This window comes from Marmota monax, unplaced genomic scaffold (assembly GCF_021218885.2).
Source record: "Marmota monax isolate L192 unplaced genomic scaffold, Marmota_monax_Labrador192_F-V1.1 WCK01_AAM20220418_F8-fsc00065, whole genome shotgun sequence".
Classification (NCBI taxonomy): Eukaryota; Metazoa; Chordata; class Mammalia; order Rodentia; family Sciuridae; genus Marmota; species Marmota monax.
Genome location: NW_026694038.1, coordinates 10,003,746 through 10,021,535, shown reverse-complemented (window position 1 = coordinate 10,021,535; position 17,790 = coordinate 10,003,746). Strand labels below are relative to the sequence as shown.

The window sequence follows — 17,790 nt, the reverse complement described above, 5'->3', positions numbered from 1 at the left end:
AGGTTGTAACTAACCTGTGCACATCAAAATAATGAAGCTATAATGGTCTGAGAGTTTCCTGTGTCTTGCCATCCTCCCGATAAACGTCATGTAAATTAACTGATCCCATAGCAACTAGGCCACACAGAATAAAATCGCACTGTCTGCCAAGTGTTAATTTAGGCTTGTGGTTTTAGATTTCCAATGTAGAGGGTGGTAAGAGGGTGGCCTTACTATTATCTTATTTTTTATTTCTAGTTGAAATTTGGTGGTCAGAGAATGTTAGGTGTGTTATCCATTTTATAACTTAGATACTTCCTTTGCGACTAGTTAGCATCCAGTTTTTGTCAATGTCTCCTGTACAATTGGAAATCTTACATAATCTCTCTTTTGGGGCAGGATTCCATATATATTATTTCGTTCAAATCTGTTATATCCTCACCTCTTTTTTCTGCTTGCTCTGTTCTTTCTGAGCAGGAAGTTTTAAACCTCCCTTGATGGTTGTAAGGTGCTAGTCTCTCCTGTAACTCTGACACCTTTGCTTTACAATCCAGGGACTGTGCAGCTGAGCACATAGAGGTTTAACAGGTGGTGTTTTCATGCCAATTATTGCTTTGCCTCAGGTTCTATTTTTATCTGATTTACATTGCTACTCAGTTTTATTTTGGTCAGTATGTATTTGCCTCATTTATCTTTTCTAGTCTTTTATTTTCAACTTTTCTGTGTCATTTTGTTTTAGGTGTCTCTCTTGTAAGCAGTGTATATCTGGCTTTTTTAAAAGTCCAATCTGATAGTGTCTTTTAATAGGTGAGTTTTATCCATTTATATTTATTGTGATTACTTGATGTATGTGGACTTATTTTCTTTTAATTTGCATTTGCTTACCTTGCTTTGTATTTGCTTCTTTGTTCTTTTTTTCCTGCCTCCCATTAGATTAGTAAAACTTTCCTTAAGCTCTCTCTGTTTTCCTTTTGCTCACTTGGCCACAATAAATTTTACTTCTAAAATTCTATTTATTTAGTAATTAGCATTACATTTTTAACATGAATACTGAACTATAATTCGTTTTCTAATAAAGACTAAAGTTATCCAGAATCTCTGTCTTCTCAAACAACCTAAAGACCTTTGCATTATTTCACCCACTTAAAATCAACTGGTAATTACAAGAATTGAAATCAGAGTCCAGAACACAATGGCCATGCATTCTCAGTCGACTGACTCACAGTGAGACTAGAAACACCTTGGTTAATTTAAAGGACATGAAATTTTTCTAGTTTACTGTTTTACACACTAAAGTGCTTTGGGAAATCTCTCAAATTCAGAGCCACAGATCCATTCCCAGCTCATAAAAATCTATCTCTCAATTCCTTTTAAAGTAGGTTTGGACAAAACCTGTGGTCCACCATTAGGGCCTGTTTTCACCAATCAGATTTGTCATTTGTCATGATTTGCAGTGGGGACATGGGATGGGATCCTTCTCCCTGCGCCTGCTTGCCTAGCTTTGATTCTCAAACCTGAATGTGCAGACAGATCCCTGGGGAATCTGGTTAGAAAGCAGACACAGATTTGTTGGTCTGTATTTCTAACATCTCCCATTGGGCACACTGCTGCTTTGAGTCCAGAGACCTCACTTAGATAGAGGAGCAAGTGCTTGGAGAATACAACTTAGGTAGAAAAAGTGGGGGGTTTGGCTCTTGATCAGATCTCCTTGATACTTTCCAAGACAGCAGATACCAGAAGAAACTTTCTCTCTGCAATGGTTTGGGGTTCAAGATCATTTTGTTTCTGAAGGTCTCCTTGAGGCCTGGAAGAGTCCTCTTCGTCCCCCTGTAGCCCAGGTCATCCTGTCTGAAAGGAAGTGCTCATTCAGTGCTCTATGAAGGCTTTCTGCCTTCATTCCTATTCCTCTGCCATCCCTCCTAAGGTCAAGTCTCAGGCCTGTCCCTGTGTCATTTAAATGTGACTTGTGTAAGTCAGTGCCCTGAGGAAGAGCCAGCCCAAGGCTGGGGCAGGCTCCCTGATAATTTATGTTTAAAGCAAGCTTTTAATAGAGATACACTTTTAAATAGTAACCAGGAAAAGATTCTCTCCTCTTCACGGGTATCCATTTATAGGACTCAGCTGTTGAAGCTCAAGGGTAGCATTAGGCTTAAGTTTAATCTTCTGTATACCGTAATTTACAGCACCAAGTAAAGCATTGTACGTACAACTATTTCAGTCATTTGCCGTGATAAATAGCTATTGCTCTTGGCGGAACAGAAACGCCATCTCTGCTTTCCATTTATGAATATTGAATTGGCTCAGGCAGGCTTTTGCTGTACGTTTTTTAAAGGGGAAATCCCCCGCAGATCACATCTCCCTAGCCCAACTGTCATTCTCCCGCCATGTGCACCACTCAGAGCTTGATCCAGACCGCAGTGCTTCCAGTGCACGTGCGTTTCTGGTGACTGTTGCACAAAGCGCTTGCGACAATTCCAAGTGCAAGTCCTGCTAAAGACTACAGTTTTATACCCAGTGCCACAAGCTGTTAGGGAGAAGATTTAGCTGGTGGCAGGAAGCCACCAGCAGGGACCAGGGAAATATCTGAGAGGCGATAATCTGATGCAGGAAAAATAGAAGAGGTGTGATTCTGTTGGATTCCTGATAGTGAATGATGTCATCAAGGGAAATGGAAACAAATGGGGACATAAAAGGGAGAAGAAAGGAAAGTGAGAGAGAGATTTTGAAAGGCAGGCCATCCCAGGCTCTAAATCTCCAGGGATCTACTCTTAAGGACTTAGCTCAGATGTTTTATTCTCTGCCTCTGAGAGAAGACAAAATGGATATTCAGAGAGGACATTCAGGTAGTGACCATCTTGTCCAGGTCCCTTATATCTAAGTCAGCTGGTCATCCTACACTGAGCCTTCCAGAAATCCCCTCCCTCAGGCCCCACCAAAGAGCTTTCAGTGCCAGAGGAACTAACATCCTTAGGTCGGTCGGCATCTTTGACTTGTCTCACGTTTATGAGTACCTGGGACGTGCCAGGCATCACTGTAGGTGGCAGGACCAGGACTCCAGGACAAACATGAGTAGAGGCGGTGAACACATGAACAAGGGTGTCGTCTTCCCTGGCCGCAGTCGCCAACATCACTTCTCAGCAGTGTCTCTGGGAAACAATCCCCTTGAAAACATTGTTGAAAAGCTTCTGTTCTCGCTGCTGCCTATTGAAGTTGATCGTCTACCTGCAGAATTTCCACGTGCTTGGGCGACGTCTTGCTGTTTACACCACACTTTCAAAGCCCACTCGATTAGACTTGCAGAAGAACCCGGGAAGGTGCCTGGTGAGTCGTAGCTTCCATAAAGTGCATAGCGAGTTCTAGCTTCAGTAAGGTACTCAGGTGAGTGCTAGCTTCACAAATTTGGAAACTCAAAGAAATTCAGTGACTAAGGTCACATCACAGATAAAGGCAGAGCTGGGACAAGAACTCGAGACTCCTCACTCTCCCTGCAGCCCTCTTCTATGAATTTCCCAGGGGAAGAAATGTATAGCAGCCGCAAACTATAGGAGGCAAATGTACCTTTAAGAAAGTTTTCACATTTGCAGTTTCTAATTCCAAACTTCAGTGCAATAAACACGTTCTCTAGCTTTCTCCTGTCTCCTTCCCAGAGCATCTGAGCTTTCTGTCTGAAAAACACTCTTACAATTTTAGGTCAAAAGGAAGATTATTCAATCTGCTTATGGGTTTCAATCTACCCTTTCGTTTCCTGGCCAAAAGATTCCATCAGAACAAAAGTTACCATCACTTCGCAGGCGCTGAAGGCAGTTGGTTGTGTTCTGCATGAGAATAAATCCATTCAGCATGCCGATTAGTTACAATGGGCGATGAAGAATGATGCAGACCAAAACCTCCAAGTGTGTGCTTCATGCATCTAAACCTACTAATGAGAATAGGGTTTGGCAGAAAGATAAGCATTAAAGTCCCTGCCACCAGAGCTTGGAGTTGCTCGTTAGTATTGGGAGAGGTAGAATACAGACAGATGCAACTCGATAACGTCTCTCGTTCCTGGGCCCCAGATAAGTTTGTTACAGAGGAAGTTGAACGGAAGCAATTCCAGAAGAGACTTGTATAGAGGTGACTTCAGAGGCCTGGCACCTTGGGACTCCTCTGTAACCTTGCTGTGACCTCCTGCCTCTGTTTGCCCACTTGTGGAATGGGTATGTTGTTTATGCTCCAAGGGTATTATTAGAAACAGTAAATTTGAAAATGCCTTGGCATGTGGCTCATGCTATAAATATGCCTTGCCGCCACGTGAAAAATAGGCGTTTTTTTAGCTGAAATGTATAATGAGGTTAGGCAGGGAACACAGCCGCTGGCAGCAAGAGCATTGCCAGAGACTGGAGGTGTGAGGGGAGGGGCCAGGTGCTCTGCTGGGGAAGAACAGACACCATCTATGAGGCGGTCTTGGGCAACTCAGTGGAATGTTCAACACAAACAAACACAAAGCAGCATTTGGCCATCCGGCTTGAATTCAGGAGCAAATAGGGGGATTGGAGATGAGTGTCTGACTTTTCACGCTGCAGGCTCTGCACTCAGCCCCAGGCACCCACTGGATTCCAGAGGGTTGGGAAGAGGAAGGCCTGAGTGAGCCAGTTCCCACATGGGCTTCAGCTGCTGTGTTTGAAATGTCCTTGTGTTTGCCAGGCAGCCTTGTGGTTAGGAAAGAGCCCTACCCTGGAGCCACCCTGCCTGGCCTTGACTTTGGCTCTGACACTGCCTATGTGATCTTCAGCCAGCCCTTCATGCCTCTGTGCCTTGGTTTCCTCACCTAAAAAAATAGAGATAATAATACCTGTCTGGTAGAGGTTGTCACAAGGATAGAATAAGTCAATGGGACCGCAGCATCTGGAAGAGCCATGGTGTCCAGGAGCAGCACAGGGAGATACCTATGCCTTGTGGATTCCAGCACATGGCAGGGTACAATCACAGACTGGATTGATTGAGAAAAGCTCCTCTCCAGAGCACTGAGGAGGTTGACCATGAATTATTTGGTCATTCCCAAAGACAAGCATCCATTGGAAGGAAGGAGCAAGGGCTGTAGCCAAAATGATAAGCAGCCTCGGCTGACCTCCCCACCCCCAGCTGGTAAACAGAGGAGGTGTGCAGGGCTATACTGCTTAGGTGGTCCATTCAGAAACTCCTGATATGCCTCCTCCCTACCAAAGCTTGGGGATGAGGGGATCTGTGTCCCCGAAAGCAGATTCCAGGAATCAGCATCCTAGACATTTGTATCTACTTGTCTCATATGAGTCAGTCTTTCCCAGAGTCTAGGATTCTGTATCTCTGTCTACTCTGGAATCCTGAAAAATCGTTCCCTGTTATTCATCTGCTTCAACCAGAGGGAAGAAAATCTCTATCATCTAGAACTCTCGCTTCATGCCCACCATCCGCCCTCACCGCAGTGTGCGGGCAGGTCTGCCCTCTGCTGCACATGTCACTGTCAGAAAGACTGCATTTCGGCCTTTTCAGAGCAAGTGTCTGGCAATCCACTGGTGAAAGGAGACAACAGTCATCTGCTGGTCAGTGTTTGCCAAAATGTGGCCTTAGAATGGGAGGAAGCAATGGTTCCTGGCACAAAACCTGGTTCCCTCTGGGCACGCACCCAGCCTGAACAGCTCCTTTAGAACCAGAAGCAATTTGTCATCTTTTGATTCTCTTCCAATACTGTCCCTGTCACAGGTAGATAAATGAGGCAGCATATGGGTGTCCAAATGCAGGATTGTCTAATCCCAGCAGTTTCCCATAGAGCCGTCACTTCTCTGGGGTGGAGAGCACAGTGGGGTGGTCCCTGGCTTCAGAAGCATAACCATAAGCAAATTTTTTTCATCACTTGTCCCATTTATATGCAGGAAATGCTTTCTCAGAATCTCCCAGCCTCCAGTGTGCCATTGATAGGTACGATTCTCATTTCAGAATCCTGAAATGAATCATACATTTGTGAGCTCAACATCTCATGTCTGTAGTTCCACAGAATGCTACTAATCAAATCAATGTCTCAGCAAAAGCCAACAAGCATCCCTGAATTAAAAATAGCAAGGGGTTGGACTTTTTGTTCTAAAAAGACTTGATTACAGAAAGTCAATGGGAAAGGCGGATGTGTTTCCGTTCCCCTCAAGTTACAAGCTCTATACGTGGCTAGAAAAATATCCACAAGGTTTTCTATATAGTCCACATGGACTTTAGAAGTCAGGGTAAAAGTCTTAGTAAAAGCACCAGGTTATTCCCAAGGAGGCAGAGAAGGCTTCCTGATCTAGTTACCAAAACACATGAGACCCAAGACTCTCCTCTAAATGTGTTTTGGATGAGCCCAGCTATCCAGGGCAGACCGCGTGCCCACGCCCAGGGGCTGAGCATGTGGCTGGTGCAGCCACACATCTTTGATTTCTTTTGTGGTGACATCCTTCACCCTCACAGCTGCTGGATTAACTGGGCATCCATAGCCACAAGGGCCCAGGGTTGGTGGATCAACTCAAGTTCATCCTAACCACAGAGAAATTGGCTTCCCTGATAGTATTGAGCATCACTAAACCACCCTGAGAAAGGAGATAGTGTGTATGTAGTATCTCATAGCAGGATCCATTGAGCATAGGCTAGATTCTTATACAGGACACTAAAGCCAGTGGCCATAGGACATCTATAGCCAGCTCTTCATTAACTTTGGCACTGAAGGAGAAATCTAGCATGAACTTTGAAATTGAGAAGCAAATTCCAAAAATTAAGAATCAGCCAAAGTTGACATAGTAGAAACCTTTTAGAAGAGGGTGGTATTTCTTTTAATGTTTTCCCAATTAATCAGTACTTTGGGTGAGCAGCTGAAGGATCAAATGGAGCTGAAAGTACAGGGCAGGAGGACAATTTACTGGGGTTAAGAGCTCCATCTTCCAGCCTCTACTCTTCATAGACAGACTGGGTATTTTCTATATTTGCCTCATACAATCAGGGAAGGATGATGAATGGATGAACCCAGAGGTCTCCCAGAGCTCATCCCTAGGAAGTGCACCATACATATGGACTTATGCAGACTTGGAGAAAAAGAGAGACTCCTACTTCCTTCAAGGTGGGGAGACAACAGAATAGTTAGTTTATTAAAAGACAGACACAGACCTAATGCACCATACATATGGACTTATGCAGACTTGGAGAAAAAGAGAGACTCCTACTTCCTTCAAGGTGAGGAGACAACAGAATAGTTAGTTTATTAAAAGACAGACACAGACCTAATGCACCATACATATGGACTTATGCAGACTTGGAGAAAAAGAGAGACTCCTACTTCCTTCAAGGTGGGGAGACAACAGAATAGTTAGTTTATTAAAAGACAGACACAGACCTAAGTGAACCCTGCATTTCATTCATGGTGGAATCACATCATCTTTTCGTTGTTGTTGTTGGTTTGTTTGTTTGTGGTTTTGTTTTTTTTAAACTTTATTTTATTTTAGCTTAAAAGCCTGAACCAGTTGTACACGGTAAATTAAACCCATGTATTTACTTATTTTAGAAAAGTTATTTTTAGAGTATGATCTTGGGGTTTGGGGGATAGTTTTGGTGTCTTTCCTATCCATTGAAGAAGAGTTACATACAGAGAATAATCAATTCTGGCTCCTTGTATTTGCATCCTCGGATTCCTGTGGTCTTACCAAGCTTTGTCATAAAGCAAGGGAAGGAAGGACAGTGACTCCCTCAAGGAAGGCATTTCTTATCATTGACCCGGAGCTCAGTGCCTGGCAAATAGTAGGCACTCAATCAGTGTCGTAGGAATGAGTGAGTGAGGGAGTGAATAATTTACACGTTTGATCCTTGAAGTCAGTGCTACTCAACCTGCAGCCATGCATCAGAATCCCCTGGAGGGTGGTTAAAGCACAGATGGTGGGGGAGGGGAACACCCTGAGTTTTTTATTTCCAGGCTTGGATTAACTGGGCATCCAAAGCCAAGAAGGCACACACTGATAGGCTGGCCTGGGACCACAGCTGTTTTACCTTTTCAAGTCTTTCAAGAGCTTGATATCTCTGACTATTTGATCTTGCCCCAAAGAATTCAAGTGGATTTTGTAAAAATTACTAGGGTTTAACCAAATGGGAAATCAGCCTGATTTTTTTTTCTTAATGATTCTGAGAGATGTGAGGATCAATCACCACCTCCCTCACGATGGTGACCAACCGCACTGGCAGGACACAGCTCTAGGGTGGAGTGTAGGGGTAGGTTTTTGCGACACCTAAGCCAGTTGCTTTCCCATTCGATGCTGGAATCCCCAACTGGTGTCAGACGCACTTAACTGCGACATTGAAACAAGACATGACCTTTTTCAGAAACTGCAGATGAGCAAAAAGGGCACAGGAGATGAGCCTGGACGACAAAAGGGAACACGGTGTTTGCAAAGTCCTTTCATCTGGCTGTGGGCCTGACTGATGTCATTAGGCCCCAGGATTCAGAAACAAGAGGGAGTTTCATGGCCTGAAAAGGCTGCCCTCTGCAAAAGTCATTCTCCCAATGCCAGCTGTCACTCTGGATGGCAGACAAGGAGCTGGAATTCCAAACCCACACCTCAGGGAGCTCCTCCTTCCCGCCCCCCCTCTTATCAGGGGAGTCCTTAAGAGGACAAGAGGACACACAGTAGAAGCCAAGGACGGTCAGTAGAGGGTACTACAAAGATCCAGGCTCCCTAAAAAGAGATGAAATGGAACCTAAGAAGGGAATTGGAGGGGAGAAGGGGGCCCTCCCCTTAGGTAGGAAGAGTATATTGGTAACCTGTTTCTGCATAACAAACGATGCCAACATTTATATGTACGGCCTTGCACAGTTTCTGTGGCCAGAGGTCTGTGAGTGGTGTAGCTGGGTGCTTCTGGCTCTGAGTCTCGTGTGGTTGCTGCTAAACTGTCACCTGAGCATAGTTGGAGGACCCACTTCCAAGATGACCCACTCCTGTGGCTGGAGGCTGGAGGCCTTGGTTCCTTGCTCTCAGGGCCTTCGGCCTCTCCACAGGGCTGCTCATAACACAGCGGTTGGCCTCCCTCTGCAACAACCCCAGGCAGTGGGGGAGGAAAGAAGTCAACTTGCCCTTCTTGACCTGGTCCCAGAAATGTCACAGTGTCATTTCTGCTTTCTTCTGTTCATTAGGAATGAATCTCTAAGTCTCTTAGGCTCCACCTCTTTACAAGAAAGGGTGAGCCTTTTTCATCCCCATCTTGCCAGGCCCCAAAAGATTACGAGAATAATTGACAGAGTCTCTGGTGTCCAGAGGAAAGGGGCTGTGGCTCTTGGGACCACAGGGCTTTGGCCTGCTTGGGCCAGGGATGCGTTTTTGGGTAGAGGAAAGGGCACGGGAAACTTTGAGCCCTCCATCCTGTAAGAGTCTTGCAGACCTCTTCCTTCCTGCAGTCTGGGGGTGGGGGTGGGGTAGCCACCTGGGTCGGAGGCACAGATCTGGCTGCTGAGAGGTGGAAGAAGGGGCTACTGCTTAGAGCCCAGGCTGTGCTGGAGAACGCACAGTAAACAGCACCGCGCACGTCCTTCTAGATAATCTTGCCTGCCAGTTCCCCAGTAGTGGGACAAAAACAGGGATTGAAGGTGGAAGTGACGTCCTGGAATAAGAGGAACTTCTGGGATGTGCCCTTAGGGAGTGGGTGGGGAGGCGGCGGGTGGGGAAGCAGGAGGGTGGCCCCACTGTGTTTTATTAAAATTGTGTCACTCAGGATGACACCTCAGCCCCACCAGGAACAGCGGTTGGCTCTGTGTAGCAAAGGCTTGGGGTCCCACAGAGAGAGCAGGCGTTCAGTGTGGCCCCGTGGGTGGTGCCCATGTGTAGTCTTCTTTGATGGCCCTATTGTACTGTGTCTGCTCTTATCTCCCCTATCATCCCCAGGGAATAAACTAATCAAACTTGCTGATGATTTTACACCGAGAAGGAGATAGCTAATAACTTGGATGACAAGTATTAGAATACAATGTGATGTGGATAAATTGGAGCTATAAAATGAGATTCCATCAAGGCATGAATAATGGTGCCTGTGGAAAGGATTAATCAAATGCCCCATTAAAAGGTGTAGGAATTCTGGTCAGACAGCCCCTGTTTAATTATACTCCTGCCCCCGCCCCACCCCCACTCCACTCCATCCCCCCCCCAACGGCTTTCTGCTAAAAGAAATATGGAAGAGTGTAGAGGAAATAATGGAAAAAACTGGGACATACATTTTTTGATAGAACAAGATCGTGAAGACAGATTTAAGCAAGCAGTGTTTAATTTAAGGGGGGAGAAGGCAATTGGCATGAGTAATCATTTACAAATGTAATTTCCAAAAGGAGCCCTGTTGATACAATTCAGCAAATGCCAACAAAGCATTTACTTTCCCAAGGGAGAAAGCAAGACAACAAGAGAAATGCAAGCATCTCCCGGAGAGGACGCAGAGCAGCCAAGCCCTAGAGAAGCATCAGGTGGGAGAATGGGCAGTGCAGAAGATATGCACAACCTCTGAAAGACCACGGAGACTGGCCTTGCCTGGAGAAGGCTTCCTGGAAGAGGAGACTCCAGCAGACCCCTGAAGTATGGACAAGCTTCCATGTACTGCAAATTCGTGAGCACACTCTGGTGACAGGGTCTAGTGAGGAAATGGGCTTGCAGAGCAGGGGGCACCTGTGGGGTTCTTCTCTCCATTTCCACCACCACCACCTGGTCCAAGCTGCCATCACTTCTCACCTGGACAACTGCAAAAGCCTTCCAGCTGTTTCCTCTGCTTCCACTCTTGCTCCTCTACAATCCATTCTGCACACCAAAGTCAGAATCAGAGTCCAAGTTAACCATGTCATTCTCTTGACTTGTGGCTTCCCATTGCTCTTAAGCTAAAAGTAAAAAAAAAAAAAAAAAATCATTCTCATGGCTTCAAGGTCATGTATGGTCTGGACCACATCCTGTGCCAGGCTCCCTTTCACTCTCTATATGCCAGTTAAGATGGCCTTCAAAATTTCAGCACATTGGGTCTTCTCGTCACAGGGCCTTTGCACATGCTTTGCCCTTTCTATATGTGATTTTTTTTTCTTTCATCCTCTCTTTCCAAAGCTATCTCTGATTCATCCTCCAGAATGCATCTTAATGATTACTTCCTCCTGGAAAACTTCCTAATTTTCATAACTAGATTAACTCTCCCTCATGTGTTGAAAACAAATATTGATTGTATGAATATGTGTTTAATGTCTGTCTCCCCAACGATGCCACAAGTTCTATGAGAGTAGGGATTCAGAGCATCCCTCAGAGCACAGCACAACCTCAATAAATATGGGTTGATTGGATCATGGTAATTGGGAACATAGACACTGGTAGAAAAATCATACTTGACCAGTATGTAGGGAGGTACCATTATGAATTCTTAAGAGAATGAAAACCTGAGTTCATGTCCAGACCTTGCCACCCACTGGCTGTACTATTTGAATAAATCACAGATCCTCTTAGAGTCTGTTTCCTCATCTATAAAATGGGGATATTTACAGCCATTTCATGTGGTTATAACAAGAACTTAATGAAATCATATATATAAAAGCATTTCTTAAAGTGTAAAACTAGGCACCAATATACCTTGTTGTTTTTCCCCATACCTAGTACATTGAGTTATTGAACATGCATGGATGGATGGATGGATGGATGGGTAGATGGATGGATGGATGGATGGACATCTTAACAGTTAGAGAGCCAGAACAGTGAGAGGAGGAGTACCCAGCCTGGGGATAGCATGACGGATGCCAACAGAGGAGAGAATTTCAGGAAGAGGGTGGAGGCTTGTTGATCCGCCCCCAGAGTCACATACATAGAGGGGGCAGGGAGACCGAGGGGACACTCACTCAACAGGGCCAGAAGGAAGTCACTGGTGACTTCAGGGCAATTCCTTCTCAGTCTTTTCATGTTGTCTGTGCTTTCAATGACATGCCTTAATTGTAACTTAATCACTTTACTGATTTTTATCTTTTTGGGGGAAATCAAATTGATTTGCACATACGGCAAAATTGGTGAGAGGACTCCAGCTGCTGCCAGCAGGTGCTGACAAGTGAAGAAATGAACCTCTGAGCATAAGAAAACACACTGAACATTTATTTTAATAAGGCCTAGAAACCTTCGTTATTTAATAAATTGCCATGGATAATTGGTTTCAGTTTCGAGGGTGGTTTCATCTTTAACTCCCTGTGTTCCGGTAGCAACAGGGCTGTGTGTGCACAGGGACTTGTGTAAGACCCTTCTGGGAGCTGTCACGTTTCTATGAGCATTGTTCTTTCTCTCTGGTCACACCCCACTTCCTACCACCACCTACACACACCTGGGGTAAGTCACATACCTGCATGTGTGCGCACACACACACACATACACACACACACACACACACACACACACTGAGCGTCTAGGAACTCAGGTCTCCTCTCCCTTCTAGGACCTGACCTAGCCAGCCAGTGTATGGGCCCTGGGAGTCAGTGACTGCACACAAGCCCCACACTTACCATCTCCTGATGACTCTTTGAGTAAGAAAGACATCATGAATAAATAAAACCTCTTGGCTATTTGAATACTTATCTTCACCCCTGAACTCCAAATGTGGCTAATAAAATTAAATACTCAGTAGGATAAAAGGTAAGAACAGATAATAGGGGGAAAAATGGCCACTGAATATTTTATTTCCACATAGTAGTTGATGGTGTAGAATATGGATTTACGGGTATCTTAGTTCTTTTTCTGTTGCTGTAACAAAATAACCTGAGGCTGGATACCTTGTAAAGAAAAGAGATTCATTTAGCTCATAGTTTTAGAGGCTGCTGAAAGTCCAAGATTGAATAGCCCCATCTGTTAGGCCTCTGGCTAGGGTTTCCTAAGTGTATCACAACTTACTGGAGGAGCAGAAAGAAAAACAGCCACATGCAGAAGGGGCCAAGCACAGGGGTGGTCTTATTCTACAACAACCTGCTCTCACAAGAACTAACTCCCTCCTTGAGACCAGCATTAATCCCTCCTGAGAGAAGTGACTTCATGACATAATGACCTTGCACCAGGCTCCACCTCTGAAAGGTTCCACTTGCACACTGGGGACCAAGCTTGCAGCACATGATCTTTGGGGGACACACCCAAACCATCTCCAAGCCATAGCCATGGGAAAGGAGACAGTGTTCAAGAGGACTTTTCGATGAGTTGAAGAGAGGGCTTGAAGCCTGGGGCTCCGTGGCTCCCCTTCATCAAGGATGGCTCAAGAAGACGTTGCTGATGCAAATACAGAATCATATATGTCTCCGTCCCAGACCAAGGCCTGTCTTTGACAGCACTGATGTTTAGTCTCATCAGTACAGAGGTTTCCTTTGAACTGATGTATGCAGATTTTGCCAAGGAAGAACCTTGAGGCCCTGATCCATCTACGAATGGCACAATCCCAGGAAGAACTGGCACTTTCCAAGCTGGGAAGTGTAGGGATGTACAAAATAAAGACCCACACATCCCTCATAGGAATGAGACCCACAGAGGAAGCTGGTGGTCAGCAGCTGGGCCCAGGTAGGGCAGGTTCCTCTCTGACATGGCTAGGGGCAGCTGGAAATGGGACCGCTGATCTGTCCTCCCACTGGTCCACCAAAGGACAAACCACAAAGCTCTGGAGTCCTTCTGTGGTCCAGAAATACAAGGACAAAATCTGCTTCAGCGGAAAGAGCGTGATCATTCAGCACCAGGCTTGCAGCTGGTTCCCAGCTCGGCTACTTTGGCTAGCTCCCTCCCTGCCTGAGCTTAAATCTTCTCATGTGTGGAAAATGAGTATGAGCACGCTTTTTTCAAAAGTGGTATAAGGATTAAACAGCATAATGCATGAAACATGCTTAGACCCAGCCTGGCCCAGCATGGGAAGAGAGCTGAGAGAGGTGCAGAAGCCATAATAGATTCATCCTGCTATCTGGGTTCTGGTTTCCCTCCAAGCATCACTGCAGGGACCCAACCCAGCCTGCCCTCCAGAAACTCCATTCCTCTAATAGCTTGGAAGCAGGGATCAGAAATCTCCAGAAGAGAGAAGTCTAGGAGGGACTTGAGGTGGGGCTGGGGGGCCGGGGTAGAGAGGAGCAAAGGACTCTGGGAACCCTGTGATCCAGAGGTGGGGGCTGGAGGAGGCCCCTGAGCCAGCTGGGAGACAGTGCTCAGACAGCAGAGTGACAGTGTCCGGTAAGGGGAATTCCAAGAAACATTATCGAATCTTTCAGAAAGGTAGTTTAGGAATGATAACTAAGGAAAAAAAAAAGCTTTTGAATTATATTTGTGATTTTGGTGAAATGGAATTTAAATTAATTTGACTTCGAGAATTTTAAATGCACACATTATAGTAATCGGATATGCCCTAGAGCGTTGTAAAATTCAGGGTTGGAAATCTCTTACCATCGATGTTGTAAGAGCAGGAACCCAATCTTGCAAGCAAATTTTAAAATTTTCTCCTGCAGCCCAGGAGAGAAATAGTCTGCCTGCCGAATCTGCATTAAGTCCTCTCAATTATGCTTTCCCTCCAGCCCCTTCCTGCCTTTACCTTTTCTCCAATATGAACAGGAAATAGGCCTCACAAATCTGATTTCTCTCACAAATACAATCCCTGGGAGAGCCAAGGAAAGAAATAAGAATACAGAACCAGCAGGTGGTCATTTATGCTCTCCGCCTAATTTCGTTTTTTTTTTAAATACATCTTTATTTTATTTATTTATTTCTATGAGGTGCTGAGTATCAAACCCAGTGCCTCACACATGCAAGGCAAGCACTCTACCGCTGAGCCCCAGCTCCATCCACCTAATTTCCTTTATTCCCCTCTGATGTTTTCATTTTGAAGATGTCAGTAGCCTATTGAATTTTAAAAGTCTTTTTTTTTTTTTTACGGCAACTTTATTTATTTATTTATTTATTTATTTTAATTTTTTATTGTTGGCTGTTCAAAACATTACATAGTTCTTGATATATCATATTTCACAATTTGATTCAAGTGGGTTATGAGCTCCCATTTTTACCCCATATTGAGTCTCTCTTTTTTTTTCTATCGTATTCCTCTGTTTTGGAGCTTTCTTTCCCCCTCTGAAAATTAAAATAGACCCCGCACACATTTAATGTATTTAAAAGTTCCCATCTCCTAATATGATACAAGTCATTTCTTTTGTCCATTGTGTGAATGTGATGGCTCTGAAGCATAAAATTTAGGACCCTGGACTTATGGGGAGTGTTTGGAGGCCACTCTTAAGTGGATTGCCTCTTTATTAACTCAATATTTGATAAGGCCTTTTGAAAATGCTAATAATTGTGTTCATGAGCCTGCCTGCCAAGACTGGAGAAAGAAAAAATGTTAAAGCTTCCTTTTCTTGCTCCAAACCATAAGTAAATGGCCTGATTCAATCTTCCTTTGTCTATAATTTATATTTATTACGTTGGGTGAGTCTGGTTAGCGGTTCAGATTCCTTAGGTTTTCGCTCCATCCAGCCTCCTATTATGTAATTTTCTTTGATAAAACCTAATATATACAACCCTGGACCCTGGAGCATAACATCATGCCAAACCCCAATCCAAACGTGCTTTCTACTAAAGCAAACCATATTGGAAGACATTAAGGAGAAGCATTCCCTGGTCACTTCCAATTGCAAACATATATACATAGATATTGTCACAAATCACTAGTTCCACGGAGAATTCCCTGACCGCTCTTTCTGCCTTGTCATCTCTGTTGTGAGGGCCCCCTTTGCCCACACACTGATGAGAAAATGATGGTAATGGGTTGTGCCCTCCTGAAGAGCATGGCTGGCAAACGGTGATTTTAAATAAGTGTTATTTGCATTGAAAATGGGTATTTGAGGACTTATTGGCATGCACCAAGAGCAAAATCCAGACTGTGGGAATCTGCAGGCTACACAGCCCTCAACAGATAACTTGAAAGGAAAAGAAATAGATGGGGGGAGGGGGACTCATTGCTTAAAATATGCTTAAAAGACTAGAAAACAGGAAGACTACATGCACACACCTGTAATCTCTGCTACTCAGGAAGTTGAGGCAGAAAGGTTTCAAGTTCAAGACCAGCCTGTACAATTTAGCAAGACCTTGTCTCAAAAAGGGTTGGAAATGTAGTTCAGTGGTAGAGTGCTTGCCTAGCATATGTGAGACCTGAGTTCAATCCCCAATAAGGAAGGAAGGAAGAATGGACTTAAAACTTGTATCTCAGGATATACACCTGGTGTCGTGAATAAACACAGAAGTGAAGACTGAAAACCTGGGAGTCTGGATCCTTTCAGGGAAGGGAGGGGTTGCACATGGGCCAGACTCACATAGGGGCCTGCGGGTGGGGCAGGTTGGCACAGTGCTGTCCCTTGACCAGGGTGGTGTTTACTTCTTTTATTCATTCCCGATGCTTTTGTTTTGTTGGACTATTATCCAACTCTCAATGCATACGCCTAAGCCCAAACTTGTTTGGGAATAAACAGGGACCTCCTCTGGTTTTCTCATCATTCAATTCTCAATTCCTGGAATAGCCCTCCGTATAGAGTAGGTGCTCAATAAACCCTGGGGGGAAGAATAAGCCCACAAATAAAGGACTCTTCTCTTCTGAAGCAAAAGAGAGAGTGTAGAGATCTCCCAAGGTGGGCATTGAGGAAGCATCTCCTCTCACTCCGAAGGCTCCTAGGCACTTCATCTTCCCCCTGCCTCCATCCCTGAGTGTTTCCCCATTGGTTTTCTAGAGTGGACCACTTCTGTTTTCTGCCTCCCTGTCCTCTACAAGAAAATCAGTTAACGTGTTGTTCTTGAGAAGTAGCAGCTCTTACACATTTTTTCTACAGGCACCGCACTTTGGGAGCCCTCGAGTATTTTCCCACACATTGTCTAATTTGCACCACACAATAATCCCATGGAGTGTGGAGGAGGCAGTTGAGGCTGCCTTTTGAAGGGCAGGGCTGAAACTAGGACCTACAGCTTGGATCACTAAGTCCAGTGTCCTTTTTACTCTACTGTCCTGGTGAAAATGCAAATAAAGGGAGACCCGGATTCAGCCCTTGTTCTCAGAAAGCCTCAAATCTATTTCAGGAGAGTAAGCTGCCATCAATACTAAGCACATCCAATGAGCATAACGTGGCCCTGCCTGAGCCTGTCCCGATTTACTCCACAGAGATGCTGTGAAAGACGCTTGCTGTTGTGGTTTCTTAGAAGGATTCTTTCTGTGCAAACTCAGAGTGTAGAATGGGTGGCTCTGCTGCACTTCAGCTGTCAGCTGTAAGGGGAGGGCGGGGGGAGGACAAGCATAGACAACAGAAAGCCCAAGTTAATCCCAGAGACCTTGTTTTAATCAATCCTGTCAATCTCGCACTTCAGCAGACCTCATTAGAAATGACCACAGCAAGCCAGGCGTGGTGGCACATGCCTGTAATATCAGTGGCTGTGGGGCTGAGGCAGGAGGATCAAGAGTTCAAAGCCAGCTGCAGCAACTTAGTGAGGCCCTAAGCAACTCAGTGAGACCCTGTCTCTAAATAAAATACAAAAGAGGGCTGGGGATGTGGCTCAGTGGTTAAGTGCCCCTGAATTTAATCCCCAGCACCAAAAAAGAAATGACCACAGCATAGATAGGGAAAAGAAAACAGAGGGCCTAATAACCGGTCATGTCTCGAGCTTGACTTACACCAGTGTTGTTTGTAACAGTAGAACTCGTCTTTGCCATAGAGGCCAGAGCTTTTAGACTCTCTTCCCCTCATACCATTTCACACCTGTTCTCTTTGTTATGTTCTCAACGGCCCTGGGCAGGAGCTAGGACTGACTGGGG

General features: G+C 45.0%; 1 protein-coding gene across 10 annotated transcripts in view; it reads left to right on the top strand.

The window, feature by feature from the left end:
* The window catches only part of Atxn7l1 (ataxin 7 like 1), a 235,748-nt gene that overhangs the window by 94,341 nt on the left and 123,617 nt on the right, over window positions 1-17,790 (top strand). The window contains exon 1 of one of the 10 annotated variants that reach the window (XM_058585516.1): window positions 10,420-10,556. The exons of the other annotated variants lie outside the window; for them this stretch is intronic. The gene's annotated coding sequence lies outside the window, so the exon portion shown is untranslated. Of the gene's footprint in view, window positions 1-10,419; window positions 10,557-17,790 lie in introns of those variants that run through there. 10 annotated transcript variants of the gene reach the window in all.